The sequence below is a fragment of the Nyctereutes procyonoides genome, unplaced genomic scaffold, assembly GCF_905146905.1.
Source record: "Nyctereutes procyonoides isolate TBG_1078 unplaced genomic scaffold, NYPRO_anot_genome, whole genome shotgun sequence".
Lineage (NCBI taxonomy): Eukaryota > Metazoa > Chordata > Mammalia > Carnivora > Canidae > Nyctereutes > Nyctereutes procyonoides.
Window position 1 is genome coordinate 23,737,153 of NW_026575117.1, and position 21,406 is coordinate 23,758,558.

Consider the following 21,406-nt stretch of genomic DNA (forward strand, 5'->3'; position numbering starts at 1 on the left):
TCCCAGGATTGTCCTGAGGAGGAATGGAGGTCATGCAGTCTAAGCATCTGGTGTTGTGCCTGAAACATTGTAAGCACTCAGTAAATGTTAGCAATTTTTATGCAATCCTTTTATTTGGGGGTGGGGTAGGATCTGTAAAAACATAAAGAACCACTTTGCTCAATATCCACCATTTGGACTAAAGGACACTGGAAAAAGAAAGCCTGTCCGAACACATAGTATCTCTGAAAATGACTGGGACAAGCGTTAATTGTCATGTAAACTGGAGTTTAGACATGTCATGTCCATAGGAAAGGTGTCGAATGAGGCATGATGACTGTGACTAATGCCTGGTTAGGGAAAGGAAATACAGACGGCTATTTTTTAAGGACAAAACACACGCGCGCGCGCACACACACACACACACGCTCACGAGACTAGACCAGACCTCAGAATAATTGACCAAACTAAAAGTAACAAGCTAAAGAAAAGCATACAAACCAGAAAGCGTGAAGAAAATATTTGGTGAGTGGGTAAGTAGGGGATGCTCTCTCTAGTTAAGGTAACGGGCACCATTGCCTGGGGCTTGGGCAGGGTGACTAAGGAGCCAACTGGGAAACAGCTTTGCCTTAAACTGGGGCACAAGTTGGCTCCCAGTTAGACAAGGTACTTTGGGATTGGGACCATGGACTGGGCCAGCCCCGGAGCTCTGGGGTGTAGCTGTTCACAGCGACGGTGCAGGAGACCAGCTGAGCTGGTGAGCAGGAGAATGTGCGCTCCACTCATCCAAATAGAGCTGTGATCCGGGATCGTCTCACGTGGCTTTTGAGCAGTTGGCCTTCTAATGCCCTGTCCTGCCTTGTGCCAAAGACACCCGTGGAGGTTGGACAGCAGAAAGGAGCAAAGAGGGAATTACCACCATTGCGAAAATTCTGTAATGGGGCCCCAGACCTCCTCCCACCTTGAAGTGGTGGCTATGGGGTCATACCAACACAGTTATACAGAGTTATACTCCCCGCATGGGTCCAGGGCCTGGGAGGGGCAGGGAGGTAAAGAGGAGGGAGGGAGATAAAAGAGGGGGAGATGCAGCTTGGCTCAACAATTCTGGGGTGCCGAATCCCTATGCTAAGCCTCCTGGGGCACTGACTATTGTGTCTGTTCATGCACCAATCACCCCACTTTCTGGGAAGTTGTTTCCAGTCTCTGCCCTCTAAGCCCAGCTAAGGATGAGCTGCTTCGAAGGGCTGTCACCCCATCCTCGGTGCCCTTGCCTCCACACCTAGAAGTTTTATTTTTCCCATTCTAGGTTTGCAAATTTGAATGCCTCGGGGACAAGGCAGGCACAAAACTAAGGAAAGCAGGCTGAGTATTAGGTAACGGGGGGGGGAGAAGGAACTGGGCAAACATTTGAATGCGGCAGCAGGTCCTCAGCTCCTGCCAATCGTCACCATGAGAAAAAGGTGGGGCCAGTGGGGTCAGCACTTCTGACTTTGGAGACGAAGCAAGAAATTTGGATTTCAATTTGAAATTTTGAGATTTTAAAAATTTGGTAACTAGTTCTCATTCATCAGTAGGGTTGTTTGGTTACGAGAAGGCAGAGAATTTGAGAGTTGAAACATCCTTGAAGTACATTTAGGTCAAACTGCTCATGTTACACAGGAAGAAACTGAAGCCTGGAAAGAAAGTTTTCAGTGATTTCCCAAAAGTAATAAAGCAAACGTGAATGGTTCAAATCCCAGGTGTCCCAACTTCTAATCTAGACCTCATTCCTCTAGAGGCCCCTGCCTGTCAGTAGGAGGCCTCTGCCACATGCAGGCACCAGATGATGAAGTGTTGAACAGGGATGGTACCCTGGGAAGGGAGAAGGTAAACTTTGCTATGATCTCAACTCTAGTTTGATGAAAAAATTCTATTTGTTTATTCAGTTATTCATCCACCCATCCAACATTTAGCAATGATCATCCTATGAACCCAGGGCTGTGCTAAACACAGGGTGTTCAGAGATGACTAAGGCACCACCCCTCCTTCCAAGCAGCTCACAGGCTGTGAGTGGGCTCGGTTGACGCTGTAGCCAGAAGCGGCCAGAAGCTGACGCAGCCTGGCAACCACATTGCCATGGGTCACATGAACTCTGAGCTAAAATTCACACCCTCATTTCCTCTGAAAGCATCTCCCATTAGTGGATGCCATCCTTGAGAAACTGGGAGGGAATCAGAGAATGTCCCCCACTCCCAGAGGGCCTGGAACACTTAAGTGATCCATAGGAAGCAGAAACAGGAACTGGAACCCAACCCAGCCACTTGGTGCCAAGCCCCTTCTAGCTCAGGGAAGGCAAATTCTGCTTTATGTGTTACCTTGGCCCAGCTGCCACCCCTTACCAGCTGAAGTTTCTGTGTGGGTATGTGCTGGGAAGAAATGAGGGGCTCCCAGACTGGGACTTTCCTGCCTGTTTCTCAAGTGGCCTGTTCAAGTCCAAGTGGCAGCTGAGTGCTGACCTGGGTGAGCAAGGAGTAATGGTATCCTTGGGTCATGGCTTCTACAAGCAAAGAGAGCATTGTGACCCAGCCTGGCTCCCTCCATCGACAAGAGACTTCCCAGCACCGGCTCTTACAGCATCTACTTCCAGGGGAAGAATGCAGGGCAGGAGCAAACAAGGTAAGATTGTCTTACTTTCCAGGACTGTGGTTGCACAAATATCAAGCACAACCCTGGAACTGGCACCCAGAGGGTAACCTGTCATGGGAAATGATGGAACCCATTTGGCTTCTATGGGCCTCTTGGTAGAGGGTTGCAGGAAGTTGGGGCCTCTGGGCCTTTTGGCTAATGGGGGATAATGGGCTATTACCCTTCTATAAATGTACTGAGCCCAAAGATTAGCAGGGAGCAGGTAGGCAGGCTCATGGCAGGATCCATGGAGAAAAAAGAGAAACGAAGGGTTGGAAGAGGAAAAATTTTAATTTGGTGAACACCTACGATGTGCCAGCAGCAGGATGCCTGGGTGGCTCAGTGCTTGAGCCTTTGCCTTCAGCTCAGGGCATGGTCCTGGGGTCCCAGGATCAAGTCCCACATCGGGCTCCCTGAGGGAAGCCTACTTCTCCCCCTGCCATGTCTCTGCCTCTCTCTCTGTGTGTCTCTCATGAATTAAAAAAAAAAAAAAAAAACTTTATGTGCCAGCAGCTTGGAACATAAGAAAATTGAGTCCAGAAGGTCAAATAATTTGTCCATGGTCACATGATTGCCCAGGCACACTTGAACCCAGTTCCACCGGACATTCCCAAATCCTTATACTCGTGCTGCCGGGACTAGGAATGCTGATGGGGTGACCAAGAACACAGAGCATTGCTATAGAGAAAGGCATGGGAAGAGATCCAGGATTTGGTAAACTCTGACCCCTGTGGCTAGAAACCTAATGGAAATTAGTATTCTTTTCTCTAGTGATGGAGGAACTTGGCATTCATTGTTCCAGGAAATAGGTTTTCCAGTTTCAGGAAATCAACCTTTCCCCTCTTCGCCTCACAGGACTAAGCGTCTTAGGTCAGGTGTACCAGCCAGGCATCATAGATAGTCCTAGGACCATACTTTCCTTTGGGCTCCTCCACACTGAGGGACTGCTCCTAATGTTCCCCATCAAAGTGGACTGTGGGAGTTGAGTAGGGATCAGAGGCACACCTAACAGGTCATTCTCCACGGGTTAGAATATTACCCTTCTTTCCTCTGACCATGGGAAGCCCAGGAGTATAGAAGATACCAAAGGAAAATCCACTCAACAACTTTCTACTGAGTACTTACTGTGTGCCAGGTATTATTCTAGCTGCCTAGGATACATCAATGAACAAAGAACCTAAGGAACCTTGCCCTCATGGAGTGTACATTCCAGAAGAATCAAAGGAAAACAGTCCTTTTTTGTGTGAGGCAGTGTTGCATGATAGAAAGACATGAGTTCTGATGTCAGAGAGGCCTGGGTCAAAGACCAGCCCAACCTTAACCAGCCAGAAGATCTCTGGGCAAGCTACTTAACTCACTGGGTGTTAGCTTTCTTATCTGTAAAATTAGGACAATAACATGGTACAGTAGTGCTGTAAGGATTAAAAACAATGTACATGCAAAAAGGGGAGGGAGGACCTCACTGGCTCAGTCAGTAGAGCATGCAACCCTTGATCTTGAGGTTATTAGTTCAAGCCCCACATCGGGTTTTCTTTTTCTTTTCTTTTCTTTTTCTTTTTTTTTTTTTTTCTTAAGTAGGCTCCATTCCCAGCAGACAGCCCAACACAGGGCTTGAACTCACAACCCTGATATCAAGACCTGAGCTGAAATAAAGAGTCAGACACTTAGCCAACTGAGCCACCCAGGTGCCCCAAAAATAAAACCTTAAAAAAATAATGTATATGCAATGTCTAGCATATAGCAGGGTTCGCAAATGCTAATCTTATTTTTCCAAGCCTCCTAGCTGAAACCACAGATTCTGGGACAACTCACATGCTCTCTATTTAGAGGCTGAAACCAGGGCATCATCTCTACCCTATTGTGAAGACAGTTTGGTGTGACGAAGAGCGTATTTGGGTTTGAATCCACTATGTAAGGTTAAGGAATGCCCCCTTAGGAATGCCCCTCTCTAGAAACCTCTGCTCCTTCCTGTAGCACCTGTTGAAAAAAGAGCCCTGGGTGGCCATGTTTGCTTGGTTCCCACTTCCCTCCAGCAGGCCACAGATAATTGGAGCAGGGCTGGACACAGGACCTAAGCTGGAATCAGCATCTCTTGGCATCTCTTTGGACTGAGACTCAGTTAATCTACTTGGAGAGCTAAGCAGGAAGGTCATATGGATTTGGAGGCTGAACCCACTGCTTGCATTAACCACGATGGATGCTATGCATGTGGACAAGAGAGCAGAGGAGAAGGGAGTGTACACAGCTGTAGAGTGAAAGCACGGTCCACCCAGGGGTTGCACTCTCCCCTACTCAGGTCTGTAGTACTTCTCTGTAAACTTCTAATAAAGCCCCTCACCGTTTCTTTTTTTTTCTGTTTTGTAATCAGATGATCTCGAAGATGAATCCTGTACCTGTCTCAAAAGGTGGTTGTTGTGACATAATGTGAAAGCAGTTGACATTTAGTTGACATTCCATAAATGCTGTAAAGTCTCTCCATGTTCTTGTCAACCAGTCAGTCACTCTGGCAAAGGAGAGAGGAAATCTATATGTGTTTTAGACTAGGGTTGGACCTCAGTCTTATGCTATATGAGTACCTTCATTAATCTGTAAAATAAAGACTTGATTGCCTATTGCGAATATTAAATGCGACAATCCTAGTACCTAGCACATAATTAACGAATGGTAGGTCAGATTGTCATTTCTACTACTGTCACTATTATTTAAGATGCAACACATGTCGCATCTTCATCTAGATGAGGAGGGAGGGCCCAAGAAAAGCAGCATCTAGAGTGAGCAGTGAGACAACAGAGAAGGGTATGCTACATAGTGGGGTTGAGGGGCTAGGCAGCAGAGAGAAGGAACAGAAATGAGCAGCGGGGGGCACCTGGGTGGCTCAGCTGGTTGAGCATCTGACTCTTGATCTCAGGGTTCTGAAATCAAGCCCTGTATCAGGTTCTGTGCTCAGCGCAGAATCTGCTTAGGATTCTCTCTCTCTCCCTCTGCCCCTCCCCCTGCATGTACTCTCTCTCTCTCTCTCTTTAAAAGAATACATAAAATCTTAAAAAAAAAAAAAAGAAAGAAAGAAAGAAATGAGCAGTGGGGAATGAGAAGCAGCCCTAGAGTAAGAAGCCTCATGCTTACTTAGCATTTATATGTCCCTAGCCCTTTAGTGTTTATGCAATGATTTTGCTTACCATAGTTCATTTGTCCATCACACCACTCCCTAGGATGGATCAGGAAAGGTGGTAGCATCTACACATTATAGATGGGAGCACTGAAGTTCAATAAAGATCTGCATCATATGTTCCAACCAAATCTACATCCACTCTGTGATCCTGTGATACCACACTGTCTCTGGAAATCAGAGTAGAGGGGCTGAAATGAGAAGTGAGGGTTGGAGGAGAAACTGGAGCGTTTCTCTGGGAAATTCAGTTTTTCATTCCAAGGTTTCATTCAGAACCTTTCTGGGCAGCCCAGCAATGGCTCAGCCCCACTAGGCTCAGAGGCTCCAGGATGTAAGCAGGGTGGTGCAAAGTCAGACAACACGGGAGGATGGGGGCAGCCTAAGGACTGGATATACCAGGCTAGATGGACACCCAGCTTAAGCAACATGTCTTGGACCAGGAGAAGCCTTCCTCTGGCAAAGGACAAGGGCACATCCTTCACCATCTGGCCACAGGTTCACTGGGGACACAGGGCTGCCCTGCAATTGTCTCTAGAGCCCTTCTCAGCTCAACTACATATGGAGTCTAGGCCTTATGTTTCTGAGGTCAGGGGTTATCTTTCCCTGCTCTCTAGGAACAAATTCCAGTTCTCTGGAACACTGTGCCATTCAGGCTTGCTGTGGTCCAGGCTTAGGACACCTGCCCCTGAGCTGAAACTAGGTGATTCATAGGCACCCTGCATCCTGCATGTGACTTCTCCCCAAATCCTCACATAGTGCCTGGCATATGGTTTGTGCTCACTTCATGTTTGTTGAGTGAATAAGTGAATAAATGAACGAGCAAATGAATGACAGATTGATTCTGGCAATAAAAGCAGCCTGTGCTGATAACATTATAGCAGCCTTGACCTGCTAACCCTTAGCTCCCACATCAGAGCTCTGTGGCAGACTCAGCATGGTTGAGGAAGAAGTGGAGATGGTGCTTCTTCTGACCTCTCAGGGGTGCCACACCCTGTGAAAAGGGCAAGGCCAGGGATACCCAGGCAGGAGGAATGCTCTGCCCACCCCTTTCCAGGACTTCTGCTTCCTCTCTCAATCACTTTGCTTCTCCCAGTGCCAAGCCCACTGTCTGGGAGGAGCCAGGGAAAGCACTAAGAGAGGAAACCCAGCTCCATTAGGAGCCACACAGTGATGAGGGCGGTGCCAGGAGTGCTTCTCCTTTGCATTTTCTTCAGTGCTAATGACCTTGATCATGAAGAAAAGCAACAACAACAATCATGGCACAGCACTTTTGTGGTTTCTGGCATTTTCCGAATGCTTCTAACACATGACCTCTCCACGCTACACGTCCTCCTTGGAGGGGCTGGGTGGGTCCTCCCTGTTACCCGGGTAGAGATTGGGTAGTGAGAAGGTTGGGCACTGATCTGGGTCACACACGCTGCACTCAGACTGGGGAGAAGTGGCTGCAGTTCTGGCTCAGCCTCAAACTGTCCAACTTGCCTGGTGTCCTTGGGCAGGTAAGTCTCCAGGTTTCAGTTTTCTCACTTGCCAAAGAAGGCAATTGCACCATTTTCCCAACTCGATCCATCTCGAATGCTCTGGTTCAATAACATGAACGACTCCCCAGTCCCCAGCCAAAGCCTGGTGGTAACTGACCTCCTCTGTACCGAGGTCAGAAAGCCCCTGGAAGTGTGGATGCCAGCTGTGTCTGTCCTAGCATGTTAACAGATGCCATCTGAGTGCAACCCACAAAGAAAGCTGTGGTACAGACAGAAGGCAGGGAGGAAACATCAAAAAAAAAAAATCATCCTAATAGTCCACAAGCACCAGAAGAGCACGCAGGCAGCAGGCTGCTGCAAGGGCCAGATGCCATCCTGCCTGCCGGAGACACGGGTGCTGGCTCAGACAAAGGCTGGAGCTCTTCCAGCAGGGGCAGCAGACAGCCTCCCTCACCTGCCAGAGCATCTGACTCTCCAGGGCACTCTGTGTCCTCTGTAGCAGCAGCAGCAGCAGCAGCAGCAGCAGCAGCAGCAGCAGCAGCACGGTTCTTCCTCCCAACCCACTCCCCCCCCCCCCAATCTCTCCTCCATCAAATCTATATCCTCTCTCCTCCTTCAGATTCTGTTTGGCAACCACCTCCTCCAAGAATAATTCCAGGTGAGCCCTGCTAAATTTGGGTCTCCACGTTCCCACAAATACCTTCAGATCCAAGCATCACCAGGTCATGTGTTCCTGTGCCAGATGAGGCTTCAAGTGAATGATCCTGCTCTTGTCTGCCACCAGACTGGGGGAGGTGGGGCAAGAATAGAGTGGATATTCCTCATTTCCTCCTTTCTGACTTTTGCCCATCCCAAGATATGAAGCAAGGCATTCAGGGCACAGGAGTAGTGCACTATGGATGAACCGTACTCTCTCTCTCCCCGTGGGCAGCTGACCTGGCCAGTTAACAGAAAGGATAATGTTGGAAGCTCAGCCAGAGTCTGGACAAGGATTTGGCCAATGTGTTTCCCTCTAAAGCCAAAAGTCTAGATTGAGAGGGAGGAAGGCTGGCCCGGCAGTTGGCCAAATTTCTCCAAATCCAACACACAGTTCCGATGAAAACATCTCTCTATCCCATAGCACGGAGGGCACTCACTGGTTTCCAATTTCTATTAATATTAATATGAGGCTGAAGCATATGAAATTGCCTTTTGTAGGTCAGAAGTCATTGCCTATTGGCAATTTCATATGATTTACGGTTCAATCTAATAACTCTGGGGATGTCATGCTCCTTAGGAGATAGTAAACCCCTTGAAGGCTTGGACCTCTGTATCTCTAGCCAGCCTTTCTTAGTTTCTGGCTTAGGACATAACACAATGAAAGGTATCAAGTAGGTACTTCTTAACTGAACATCTAGGCAGGTGAGGTGGGGAATCTGAGGACCTGTCCTATTCCCAAACTTCTAGAGTGGCTGTCTACAGGACAGATTCCTTTAGACCTCCTTACCTCTGGTCATCCTGGCTAGAAGGATGGAACTTAGCTACAGGCTGCTATATTGTACCCAACTCTAAAATAAAAAGAGACTGGTTTGGGCATTGAGAGTTTAACCCCTTTGTAGAAGAGGAGTGTTGAATCAGAAATGCCTTTGTCCATGCCCGGTTTCATTTTGCAGTGGGGGAGACAAAAGTCCAGAGACATCATTGCCTTAGTCAAGGTCACACAGCAGGGAAGGGGCCAGATCACCAGTTTGCAGACTCCCAGTCCCACGCTCTTCTGGCAGGTCTGCCCCCTTTCAACTTCCTGGCTTGTGCTCTCACAGGCTCCCTAGCAAGACAGAAGGGGAATTAACTGAAGGATCAATAGCCCTCTCCTGCATGAAAAGAGCCCTGAGTCATGCCAGGGTTTCTAAGGACGGGAGAGAGAGAGAGACAGAGAGAGAGAGAGAGAGAGAGAGAGAGAGAGAGAATGGCAGTCCTGGAAACCTGATCTTTCTCCAGAGCTGGGACCAGGCTGGAGAGGCGGAGGCGGATAGCACGGTGATGATCTGGGTCACTGACAGTGACCAGCCGGTACACAGTCCCTGCCAAGGTGTGTGTGTGTGTGTGTGTGTGTGTGTTGGGGGGGGGGTGGCGGGGCGTGGGGCCAGAAGGCCTTGCTTAGCCCAAGCATGAAGGCTTAGGGCAGCACAGCCAGGTTCTCTCAGAATCACCATATCATAGAATGCAGGTGGGATGGGAAAGGTTGGTTAAAAACAGCCTCGGGGGGATCCCTGGGTGGCGCAGCGGTTTGGTGCCTGCCTTTGGCCCAGGGCGCGATCCTGGAGACCCGGGATCGAATCCCACGTCGGGCTCCCAGTGCATGGAGCCTGCTTCTCCCTCTGCCTGTGTCTCTGCCTCTCTCTCTCTCTCTCTGTGACTATCATAAATAAATAAAAAAAAAATTAAAAAAAAAAAAAAAAACAGCCTCGGGACCGTTGGTGGATTCCTCCTCTCATAGCTTGAGACCCTTCCCCAAAAGGTAGGTGGATGATTCTGGAAGCCTGCAGTCCCTAGGCTTCCTCAGCTGACCCATCGGCATGGTGGGGAAATGCCTGCTCCCACCTGTTGTCACTGGTCCAGCTGGCCTACCCACTGTGCCCTAGCTGCTCCCACCTGAAGTCTGGAAAGCTTGGTGCTGACAGTAGTGAGGGGGAGAAGGAAGGCCCCCAGGGGAAACCACGCTGTCAAGAAGGCCCCTCCGTGTATTGTGTGGGGCTGGGGAAATTGAGAGAGGATGGTCCTGTTGGTCAGGAGTCTCGGAGGGAGAGGAGTCCAGGAATCTAGGGGTCCTTCCTGGTATTGACTTCTCTCCCCAGCTTAGGAAAACTCCAAAACTGAAATCCTGAAAAAAATTCGTACAATAAACACCTCCAGGGGCACCTGGGTGGCCCAGCTGTTGAGCATCTGCCTTTGGCTCAGGCTGTGATTCCAGGGTCCTGGGATCGAGTCCTGCATTGGGCTCCCCACAGGGAGCCTGCTTCTCCCTCTTCCTGTCTCTGCCTCTCTCTCTGTGTCTCTCATGAATAAATAAATAAAATCTTCAAACACAAACAAACAAAAAACAACCCCAGACCCTTCACTCAATATCACCAGTTGTTAGCATTTTGTATGCATGTACATACCCACACACACATATTATTTTTGTTGAACTATTTGACAATCACTTACAAACCCTTTGTCCCTAAATACTTCTGCATAATCTCTAAGATCGAGGATATTCTCCTACAAAACCATTGTCATTACCATTATGATATCTTCAACAATTGTTAATTACATGTCTTCTCATATCTGTATTAAAATTTGTCCAATTGTCCCAGCATGTCTTTTATGGTCCCCCCCCCCTTTTTTTTTTTTTTTGAGCCTGAGATCCACTTAAAGTTTATTCCTTCATTTGGCTATCACGTTTCTCTAGCTTTTTTACATCTAGCCTGGCTTCTGCCTCCTGGCCCTTCTCCTTTTGCACACAATTTCAGTGTTTCTATTAATGACATCCACTTCTTTGAAGTCTCACTCAGCTGTCATGCGGAACGGCTCACATTCTAGATTCGTCTCTAGTCTCCTCATGATAGGATTCCAGAGAAACACTTTTGACAAGAACAGAGGTGACGTGGTAGCAGGTACAGCCCATCTGGAGGAACTGGGTGGTCCCACTACAGCTGAGGTTTGTGTATTTGATAAGGGTAGTCAGTGCTGAATCTCCCTGGTGTAAAGGCAGGTTTTCCATTTTGCAAGGAGCAAGTCTTCCATGAGGTGATATGTGTTGGGATCAGCCTTTCACCTGATGGTTTTAGCATTCACTAGTAAGTCTGGCCAGAAGCGGCTATTGTACGAGGGGCTGCTAACAGGCACATGCTTACTTCTGTCACTGCCTCCACCTTTCATCAGCTGGCAACTCTGTGCTAAGAGTTTTCCCTGCCTGCTCCACTTGAACTGTTGGAATGGACTCTGGCATCTTTTACTCAGTGTCTCACAATCTATTACTGTTCTTCTTTTCAACGCTCAATGTGTCCCAAAATTGCCCTGTGGGAGCCTCCTGAAGCCAACTCCTGTGTCCTTTTGACATGAGCATGTTCTAGCTTTCTGGCATAACATGATTCATGTGTCCTCGCCCAGCCCCACACTTAGAATCAGCCATTTCCCCAGGGAGACAGGGAAGCAGTACTTAGAAATAAACCTCTGGGTGCAAAGTGTGTTCACTGCTACCGGGTAGCACTGCTTCTAGACCCTTCCAGGAAACAGACCTAGGAGATAAAGGATCACAGGGTTCTTCTGTCTCACCTGCCCCCATCCCATATTTCTCTCTTCTTCCACGGTGAAACCCTGATTTCCAGAGCTACCTACAATAGTTCTGGAAATTGATCTATCCTACAATAAACAAAAAACTGTGCCCAATTTATGACACCACAACACTGTGACACAATTATAAAGTTCAAGATTTTTTTTTTTTTGTAGTTCTTTTTATCCTGAGAATAAGCACTCTACCAGGAGTCCAGGCATTAAACTAAAGAATTATTTGAATTAATTATTTGCTTTGTAGAGTAATCAAACTGACACTCAGTAAGTTTCATCGTTTCTGCCATGCTTTGGGGTTTGCTATTTTCTCTCTTTTGGATCTAATTTAACTTGTGAATATGTAAAATACTTACCTGGTGCAATAACCAAAACTGTCTAAAAAGGTATAATCAGTAAAGTTTCATTCCCATCTCTATCTCCTCTACCTTGTTCCCACCCATGGTATAAGTAACCATTTAAATTAATTTCTGGTTTATCCTGTGTGTGTGTGTGTGTGTGTGTTTGCAAAAAAAATATTCTTATTTCTCCTGCTTTCTCAACCCAAAGGTGACTTACTATATAGACTCTTTTGCATCTTGCATTTTCCACTTAACATATCCTAGAAATCACATGATATCAGTTCACAGGGCTCCTACTTTTTTTGGCTGCATAGTACTCCAATGTGTGGATGTGCTGTTGTTCATTCAGGCAGTCTCTTAAAGATGAGCCCTGGGTGATCTCTGGGTGGCTCAGTGGTTTGGCACCTGCCTTTGGCCCAGGGCATGATGCTGGAGTCCCGGGATTGAGTCCCATGTCCCTGCATAGAACCTGCTTCTCCCTCTGCCTGTGTCTCTGCCTCTCTCTCTCGCTCTCTGTCTCTCTCTCTCTCTCTCTGTGTGTGTGTGTCTCTCATGAATAAATAAATAAAATCTTAAAAAAAAAAAAAAAAGATGAGCCCTGGGTAGTTTCCAGTGATTTCCTTTCTGCTACAAATATGCCTCAAAGAATCACCTTGTGCATATGTCTTCTTGTATCCGTGAATGTGCATTTTCTGGATAAATTCCTAGAAGTAGGACTACTGGGTAAATGCATATGTTGTTTTGTTAGATATCGCTAGCTTGCCCTCTGTAGGAGTTGTACTGGTTTGCACTTTCAGCACTGATTTGGCAACCAAGGTGGATCTTGCTAGAGGTGTTCTGAGCTGAGAGTTTCCCTGAGCCTATACCTGAGAGTCCTTGACCTCCTCACTGGGAAACACACTACCTCAAACTTCCCCTGCCTTAGTGATCTGTCAGGAAGGCAAGACCAAACGGTCTCACTGAATTCCATCCTAGTTCATCATCCTGAATTGTCGCAGAGCTTTCTGTACTTTGGAAACGAGAGCAGAGATGACGGGGCCGAAGACGTCAGCTAGAGAGGAATTAGAGAAGGGAAGGCAGTAGAGAGGAGGGATCCTTGTCCCTTTATGCCTAAATTCTCACCTCCCTTTTCTCTCCTTAGGCCTCTCCACTAACCCACCCTCTACCTGCCACCTGCCACCCCCACCCACTACAAATTGCATCCAACGGCTGCTCTGCTGACTGGGAGCCCTTGGCACTGGTCATACCTGGATCCTGCCTGGTCTCCCTCCTCAACTCCCATTCCCATGGGCTGAACTCAGAGGACTGGCTTAAGGTAGAGGCAGAACTCAAAGGGCCCTGTCATTTCTTTTTTACCATGTGCAGAGGAAATAAGTCAGTGGAGCAAGAGTGGCTCATCCAAGGGAAAGAGGAAAGAGGAGACAAAGAGATGTTGGGAGAGGAAGCATGAAACAGTCCACACAAGACTGGGGGACGCCAGCCCCAGGACGCCAGCTGTCTATGACCCACTCTACAGAAAAGGGAAAGGGGAAATGAGTTTGACCAAATACCAACTGGGGACAACAGGAATCAACGCAAGTGTGAGGCGCAGGGAAGCAGCTGGGAAGGGAGTGTTGTCTGAGCAGTAGGGTGGGGAGAAGACATCAGAGGGCCTGAAGAATTCCTCCAGAAAAAGCCTGAGGCCCCAGGGCAGGGCATTTCCCTTTGAGGTCAAACCAAACATTTGGGCCAACCTAAGCCAAACCTGATTCTTAAGGTCCTGGGGAGCCAGAACCATCACCTTCCTTCCTTCCCTCTAAAGCTTCATGGATCTGGAAGGCCCTCCACCAACAGGGCTTAGCCATGTCTTTGGGTGTTGGGTGCAAGTCCAAGAATGGAGACAAAAAAGAGAAGAGAGTTCATGAAGATTAGTGAGAGAAGCTGAATTCTTGAAATAGACGCATTTTCCTGTGGAATGTTGAGTAGCTGACAGGTGGCAGGCGAGTCAGTGCTGGGCCCAGCAGCCCCAGGGCCACAGTACCTCTGAAGACCTTCCAGCCAAAGCTGGGGAAGAGTGAGTCTACCCAGTATCATTGCCCAGGGCCCTCCATCCCCTCCTCCCCCCCCCCCCCCCAGCCTTACTTCTTCCAGCACTCTGCTCTCCTTCTGCCCCTAACCGGGCGTTCCCATTCTGACTTTGTTCTGACACCAAAGCCCAGAGAAATCGGATGAATCTGACTCAGCCAACTCCCTCCCACCATTACAGTGGGTACAGGCTTTCCACGGTGCGGAGGGGAACCGAAGCCCACGGGCGGAGAGAGGCATTAGCAGGATGAAGGTGATTCCCAACTTCTTCCAAAATGTCACTTCATTCTTTCAACCAACATCCACCGAGCACCGTATAACGTGCCAGGAACCGTGCCAGGTGCCTAGAGTCCCAGGGCTGAGACTGACTCCCTCCATCCAGTGACTCCAGACTTGCCCTTGAATCTAGCCAGGGACACGGAGGTGGCAGCGCGACGGGGAGGGACCAGGAGGGGACCGAGGCTCAGCGCAGCAGCCAGGGGGGCAGCAAACCTAGCCTTGGAGGAAGGGTGGGTGGGGGGCAAGGGGCAGAGCCCAGAAGAGGTGCCCTCGCCCCCCCCCCACCGCGACTCCAGGCCTCGTTGTGTGTGGGGGGCCCTGGGGGAGCCGGCGCCTTGGCGGGCTGCTAGATGGAGACCTGGTCCTCGGGGAGAAGCCCTTCGGGAACCGACCAGAATCTACCCCTGGCCAGAGCCCTGAGCATAGGAGGGCCAGCTGCTGGGATGGTGGGGTTCTGGGCTCTCACGCTGGCAGGGCGCGCAGAGGGAGGGGGGGTTTCGGGGTGTACCCCAGCAGGATGGGGCTCCCCAGCAGGAGCAAGGGAATGGATTCCCCTCTCCGTTTCCTACGGAACAAGGTCAGGGATCCTATCTTGGATCCCCTGGCCACGGGGGAAGCCTTCATTCTCTTCTCCATCAGCAGACAAGGAGGGAGGAGCTGTCTGCCCTTGGGGTTCAGTGAGCTCAATCATCCAACGCCTCGAAATGAAAACTGGTTCCTGTAGCTTCCCAGGCCCCCGTTTACGCTCTCCTCCAAGAGTCCTTTGCGTCCTTCTGTCCAGTTGCTGACTCCCACCTCTGCACCCCTGCGACCAAACCAGCCCGGCGCGAGGCAGGTGCTTCCTCCGCCCCCGCCCCCGGACTGACCCCGACCCCGCCGCGGCCCCACCGCCCAGAGCCCGCTCCCCGGGCCACCCCCGTAGGCAACAGGGAGGGACCCGGGCTCGCTGCGCCCTCGGGGCTGCGGCCTCTTCAAGCCCCCCTCCGCCGCCCCCACCTCCCCAGCCGGCCTTCGCCCTGTCCCGACCCCCCAGGCCCCTCTCCACGGCGCGGCCCAGCCTAGGACGACCCCAGCGCCTTCCCTTCCTTCCTTCCTTCCTTCCTGGGCGAGGGAGGGGGCGGGCGCCGAGGAGGCTGCAGGGGCCGCGGAGTAGGAAGGGCAGGAGGGGGCAGCGCCGGGGGGAGCTCGGGGAGGGGGAGGGTCCTGCAGCCTCCGCACCAGACACCGCACCCGAGGACCCGGCGCTGCGGCCCGGGGCTCGCTCCCCCCCGCCCCCCCCCCCCCGGGCCAGCCGGCGCCGGCAGCGCGTCTGCAAGTTGCGGGGAGTCCGGCGGGAGCGCGCGGGGGAGGCGCCCGCGGCCCCAGGACGCGCCCGGAGGGGAGCGCGGGAGGCGGCCTCGCCTTGGGGCCCGGTCGGCCTCCTGCACCCCGGGGCCCGCCGGTAGGGGCGGGGCGGCCACCCCAGCCCCACTCCCAGCCCCACCCCCAGCGCTCAGGCGCGGGCGCAGCGACCCCGCAGTGCCCCGCTCGGGCCCCCCGGGGCACCTGGGCCGACCCCAGCCGCCCCCCGCTGCCCAGCCCGCGGGCCCGGCCCCGCACGGCCAAGTCTCCGCGCGCCCCTGCCCCACCTGCCCCACCTGCCCCACCTGCCCCCTGCCCCCCTGCCCCTCCTGCCCCCTGCCCCCCTGCCCCCTGCCCTCGGGGACCGGGGATGTGTGGGGCGGTGCCCAGAGACACTCCTACAGTTGGTTCTCGACGCGCGGCCCACACTCCGCCGCCGCGGCCCAGGGAACTCCCAGCTCTTTCCACAGCTAATTATAGACGTGGAAGCCTGAGGACGTTTTGCAAGCGGCGGAGAAACTGCTGAGGTTTCTCTACGAAGCTACAGAAATTTAATTTGTGCACTCCCCTCCCCTCCCCACCCCTCCACCTCCCCTACCTCCGCCCACCCCCCAGCGAGTCCCCAGGCCAGCCCCTCCCTGCAGCTGAAAATCTCTTACTCGGTTCTTCTTCTTTCTTTCTTTCTTTCTTTTCTTTTTTTTTTTTTTCCATCTCTCTTTGGGGCTTTGGAGAAAGGGAACAGACGCGGAAAATATTTTTGCAACAGTTTTCCATTCTGCGTCTCATTCCCAAGCCAAGGGGGAGGGGGAGGGCAGGAACGGATGGGGGTGGGGTGGGGTGGGGTGGGTGGGGGGTGGAATAAATGCTTTTTCCGAAAGCTCAGTTTGGGTGTCGAAAAGACCGACTCTCCATTTCCCTACCCCCCCAGGCCCAGGAATGGCGACAAAACAAAACAAAACAACAAAACCCAAGAACCTGGGAAAGGAGGAAAAAAAAAAAAATCACTTGTTTGATCCTACGGTCGCTCAGAAGGGAATCTAGGAAAAACAGTGACCAATCGGGGCGCGCGCACACACACACGCACGCACACTGCAAACCCGGTGGCGAGAAACACGCGAGGAAGGGGAAATTCGGGGAGTTTCAGAAGCCACTGAGAGCAAAGAAAGAAAGAAAGTTTGCAAATCGCGAGCCAATTCGTCCTCGGCAAGCCTACCTGTGTTTCTAGCAAAGATCCAGGCTTCTCCCAGCGGGACGCTGCGCCCGGGCCTCCATGGACCGGGCAGGCTGGGGGTGACCACCCACCGGCCTCCCCAGCCGGGCAGCCCCGCGGGAGACGCCGGCTCCGCTCTCCAGCCTTTCCAGCTGCGGCCAGAGTGGGCCGGTCTCCTCCCCAGGCCCTCCCAAGGGGAAGGACCTCTCAGGCTCCTGGGAGAAAACGGGTTCAGGGGAGCTGGACGGGGTCTCCGGCTTGGTCTCCTCCAAGCGAGGTCGCTCAGGAAGTTCGTGCCCCCCCACCCCCAAGACGGTGCTTTGCACCGTCTCAGCAGCAGACCCTTCCCAAGAAAACGCTTGTCATGGCAACAGCTCCAGCCAAGTCGGGCCGGACTCGGGCTCGGCAGCTCTGCCGAGCAGGGAGGAGGAGGAGAGGAGGAGCGAGAGCCGGCCCGGAGGTGGGGCTTGGCTCGCCGTGAAGGTGGCCCGATTTGGAGCTACAGCTGCTCCCTGGTTTGTCTTAAGGGGGAACGGAGACGTGGAGGGGAGGAATCCTTTCTCTGGTTTCCTCCCTGCCCTTGCTGTCACTTGTAGGAAGGAAAGCAGGGTGGAGGTGGATGTGGGTGGCGGTGTTCAGCCGTTGCTGGGTGGAGGGAAAAAAGGAAGCTTCAGGGCTGGCGGTTGGCTTCCTGCAGCTCCCAAGGGCCTCTCAAGCTCTTACTCACTCAGACACACGGGGACCCAGGAACCCAAGGTGTCTGCAGCACTTTGTGTCGTGGGGCCCCCACCCTCCTGCCCCTGTCTGCATAGGGGACTCCCCGGAGAGGAGGGATTGCTTTGGATGCACACAGGCACACAGCTTTGCTCACACACACACCTTAGACTCTTAGTACACACCTCCTCACCCACACGCGCACTTTCCCGGGTCACGTTTCGTGCCCTCTTGCCTCAGTACTTACCGGGGGCCCATCCACCCTGCGCGATACGGGCTGCCTTCCTATGAGCCCTACTGTGTGGCCTAAAGCAGAAAAGCTTTGCATATCTGGCATTAGTTCCAATGCTCAGGGCAATCTTGGAAGGTACTTACTATTATTATCCTCATTTCAGAGTTGAGGAGATGGAGAGTCCGTGGCTGGCCCAAGGTTACACGCTTGCTTAATGACAGTGCCGGGATGCAAAGCCAAGTCAGAGGGACTCCGAAGCCTGTGAGCTTTCCCCTGCTTGTATCCTACTCGGACACACATTTCCATTTTAATTTGCCCACACCCAGACATCAGTGGGCACTTAGACACAGCCTATAAATTGTCAATCACACCTCCACAGCTACACTCCCACCAGCAATTGTGCAAGAGTGCCACCCATAGCTTTTGCCTGGATTTTGCTTGTGGCTTTCAAGTACAAACATGCACCATCCACTGATTCACACAACAAATCTACGGCGACTGATACATTCCCACACCCACCTCAGCACACCCCTCATTCACATTCATGTGCTTCTGGAAGGCAGGTTAACATACACTTCACCCGTCAGAGTTGTCAACTGTGCGGTGAAGAAGGTGACCTCCTACAACTCCAGGGGTTTGGAGAGAGGCCCCTTAGATCCTTCCATCCCAACCCAGCCCGTCACACCATTACTGCCCTGCTTTGCGTCCTGTCCTCACTGGCCAGGATGGAGAACAACATGCACATGGAGAAACAGACTTGTGAATTAGACTCCCAGGGTCTACTTTCTTTCTGCCTGTTAGCATCCTCTCTAGTTTCCTAACGTTTGAATTCTTTTCTCCTATTTTCCTATCCTATTGTTTCTCAGGAACTCATCCACATCTGCTTTCTTTCTTTCTTTCTTTCTTTCTTTCTTTCTTTCTTTCTTTTTTTTAAGATTCTTTTTATTTATTTGAGAGAGAGAGAGAGAGAGAGAGAGCAGATGGTGGGGGTGGGGGAAGTAGGAGCAGAGGGAGAGGGAGAAGCTGACTCCCCGCTGAGTAGGGAGTCAGACAAGGGGCTCAATCCCAGGACCTCAGGATCCTGACCTAAGCCAAAGACAGCTGCTTAACTGACTGAGCCACCCAGGCTCCCCGGCCACATCCTATTTCTGACCTCAGGAAAATTAAACAGATAAGATGCAGGGAGATTTTTTAGATCTGTTGCTCAGGGCTCAGAATTTAGACCTCCCCAGTGTGGTCCTGGAGATTCCCTGCCGCCAGCTCTTTTGGGAACCAGGTCCAAAATCGGCCTCTGCCTGTCCTGTGCCTCTTCTCTCCTGCCTGGTTGGTGGAAGGTTGCAGGGGTATGGAGGGAACTTCAGGAGCCACCTTGTATGGTAACCATCCATAAACTTCTTGTTTATCCTCCTTGGCACTTAGAGGACACCAAGGGGGAGATTTGTTCTCACTCACTCCCTGCCCCCCTCCCAACTGCTTTGGTCCCTCTGACCCCACTCCCCAAGGCTTTTCCATGGACGAACTGCTAGCAGGGATAGAGACCACATCTTGTTAGAGTTTGGAAGGTCCTACCGAAATGTCAGCTTCAGGAGCCCAGACCAACTGTTGGAGAAGACATGGGAATGGAAGGAAAGGCATAAGCTGAACAGAGCTTCAGATTTAATGGCTTGTCAGGCTCCCTGCTGGATTGCAATAACTTGACATTTTAGAGTCCAATGAGTGTCACTTGCATCTTTATCACGAGAAAGCCAGTCTCCAGAATGGTGCTTTACATGTATTAAAGTGTATTTTAAGCTCGTCTGCAGTGGCTGTGCGTGGAAGCATTGCCTAACTGTTCAGTAAACCTGTCTTGGGGGAGTAACAATTTAGGCCAGATGTGTGGTCCCATTAAAGGAGAAGTCTCCTTTGGCTGCCTGGCATGTGGGGCTTGGGACGTGATGCCTGTTCATAGCTGGTTAATGTTGGAAAGTCAGGATCCTCTCTTCAAACTCTCTGGGCTCAGGAAAGACAGGTTCTGTGGGGGGAGGTGCTGCCAAAGAGGCTCTGATGTGTGTCCCACTTCTGGGTAGCCGGGATTCATGGCCAGGCCAGGAATATGGCTTCTGTGGTAGCCATCAGGGAGGTCCTCCCTCCTCTCAGAGCCCAGTGCCCCCACCCTTGCCCAGTGGGCGTTGTGGGATGAGAGAAGAGGAGCCCTCCACCCCATTCCAGCCCTCAGCCCTTGGTAGGCTGGAGAGAAGGATGTGAGAGGCGGGTCAAGGTGACTCCAGGGGTGGCTGCAGCCTGATCTCTACAGCTGAGCCAGCCACCGGGACCTGTATTTTCTGGAAACCCAGAACTCTCGGTGCCTAGTTTCTTGTGACAGCAGGCTTGAGGTCTAGAATGGATAAAAATAAATCCACCCGTAAAAATAACCGCTAAATGTAAGACAGTGGAGTTTTGCCCCTTCCCCTCACCATCACAAGAGGGAGGTCACTGCCTCTACCATGAGATGTTCCTGACTTGGCTGTTGTGTGTGGCTGGCTGCCATAGCCTCCGAGGAGCCCCTTCTTCTTCTTATCCTCACAGTCCCCCTTGACTTTATAGGTTCTTTGCTTCATTAGCTCTCACCTGGCTTTCCTCAGCTAGGCCATGGCCTCCCTGGAGCAAACCGGTCTTGGCAGGGCAGCCATCACTGGGGACCCTGTCCGCACCCCCCTCTCATCTGAAGAAAATGCGGTCAGCCTTGTCTTTCTCTTACGTGTTTAACAGAATATGCTCCTCTGGCGTCTTGGGAGCTCCTTCCTGCTCAAATCACACTTGCCGACTCTCCTCACCTTCCTTGAATCTCTGCATCTCTCCCTCCTGGGGGTATCTACTGTGTTGCCTCTCTGGAACTGCAACCATCCTCCCCACATCCACACCCACTTCTTTAAGATGGTCTTTTTACTCACTGTTAACATGGGAACCGTCATTTTATTAGAGATCCCACCCCTCCTTGACCCAAACCGAGCCAAATACATCCTTCCCTGGGATTCTGGAACTTAGGACCACGGAGAGAACAAGATTTGCTTCCCTCCAGCAGTGGACACTGTGAAGAGTGAGGCTCTGGAATTGCCAGTGGCCATGTTTCCTGCGAGTGGAAGAGAGCTGCCCGTGGGAAAGAGAAAAGCTTACATGGGGAGAGAAGCTGGGAGGAGAGATGAAGAGTGAGTCCTGGCGACATCTGAGTCAACTGTACCTCATATCCTACTGTGCCCTTGCTGTTCCTGCAGATGAGTTGGTTACGTGACTCATTATGCATGCATAAGCTACACCAAATTGGGGTTTTTTGGTCCCTTGTGCAAAGCAATATAGAAAGTAATATAGAAACCCTTTGAGCTGGTACCTACCATTTAGGTACACTCATTTCAGTGAATTTTATTCATTCGTTTTATTCATTATTGAACACCTGCTATTCAATTCAGGATGCATTTCTTGAATGTCTGCTGCTTCAACATCCATTGGGCCCAGACAAAACATACAGAGATAATAAAGCTTTTAGTTTAGGGGAGGAAAAAGATAAATTCATAGCATAAGTAACCACAATAGAGGGTGTTATAATTATTTTTTGAAATATATTTATTGAGTACATGTTAAAAGGTGAAAAATGAA

General features: G+C 51.2%; 1 protein-coding gene across 4 annotated transcripts in view; it reads right to left on the bottom strand.

The window, feature by feature from the left end:
* ATP2B4 (ATPase plasma membrane Ca2+ transporting 4) overlaps positions 1-17,999 on the bottom strand; it is a 101,212-nt gene extending 83,213 nt beyond the window's left edge. For 2 of the 4 annotated variants that reach the window (XM_055334246.1, XM_055334250.1), the window contains exon 1: positions 16,834-16,963. The gene's annotated coding sequence lies outside the window, so the exon portion shown is untranslated. Of the gene's footprint in view, positions 1-16,833; positions 16,972-17,919 lie in introns of those variants that run through there. The other 2 variants (XM_055334247.1, XM_055334245.1) reach the window with 2 other exon arrangements.
* Between the last annotated feature and the right edge of the window lie 3,407 nt (positions 18,000-21,406).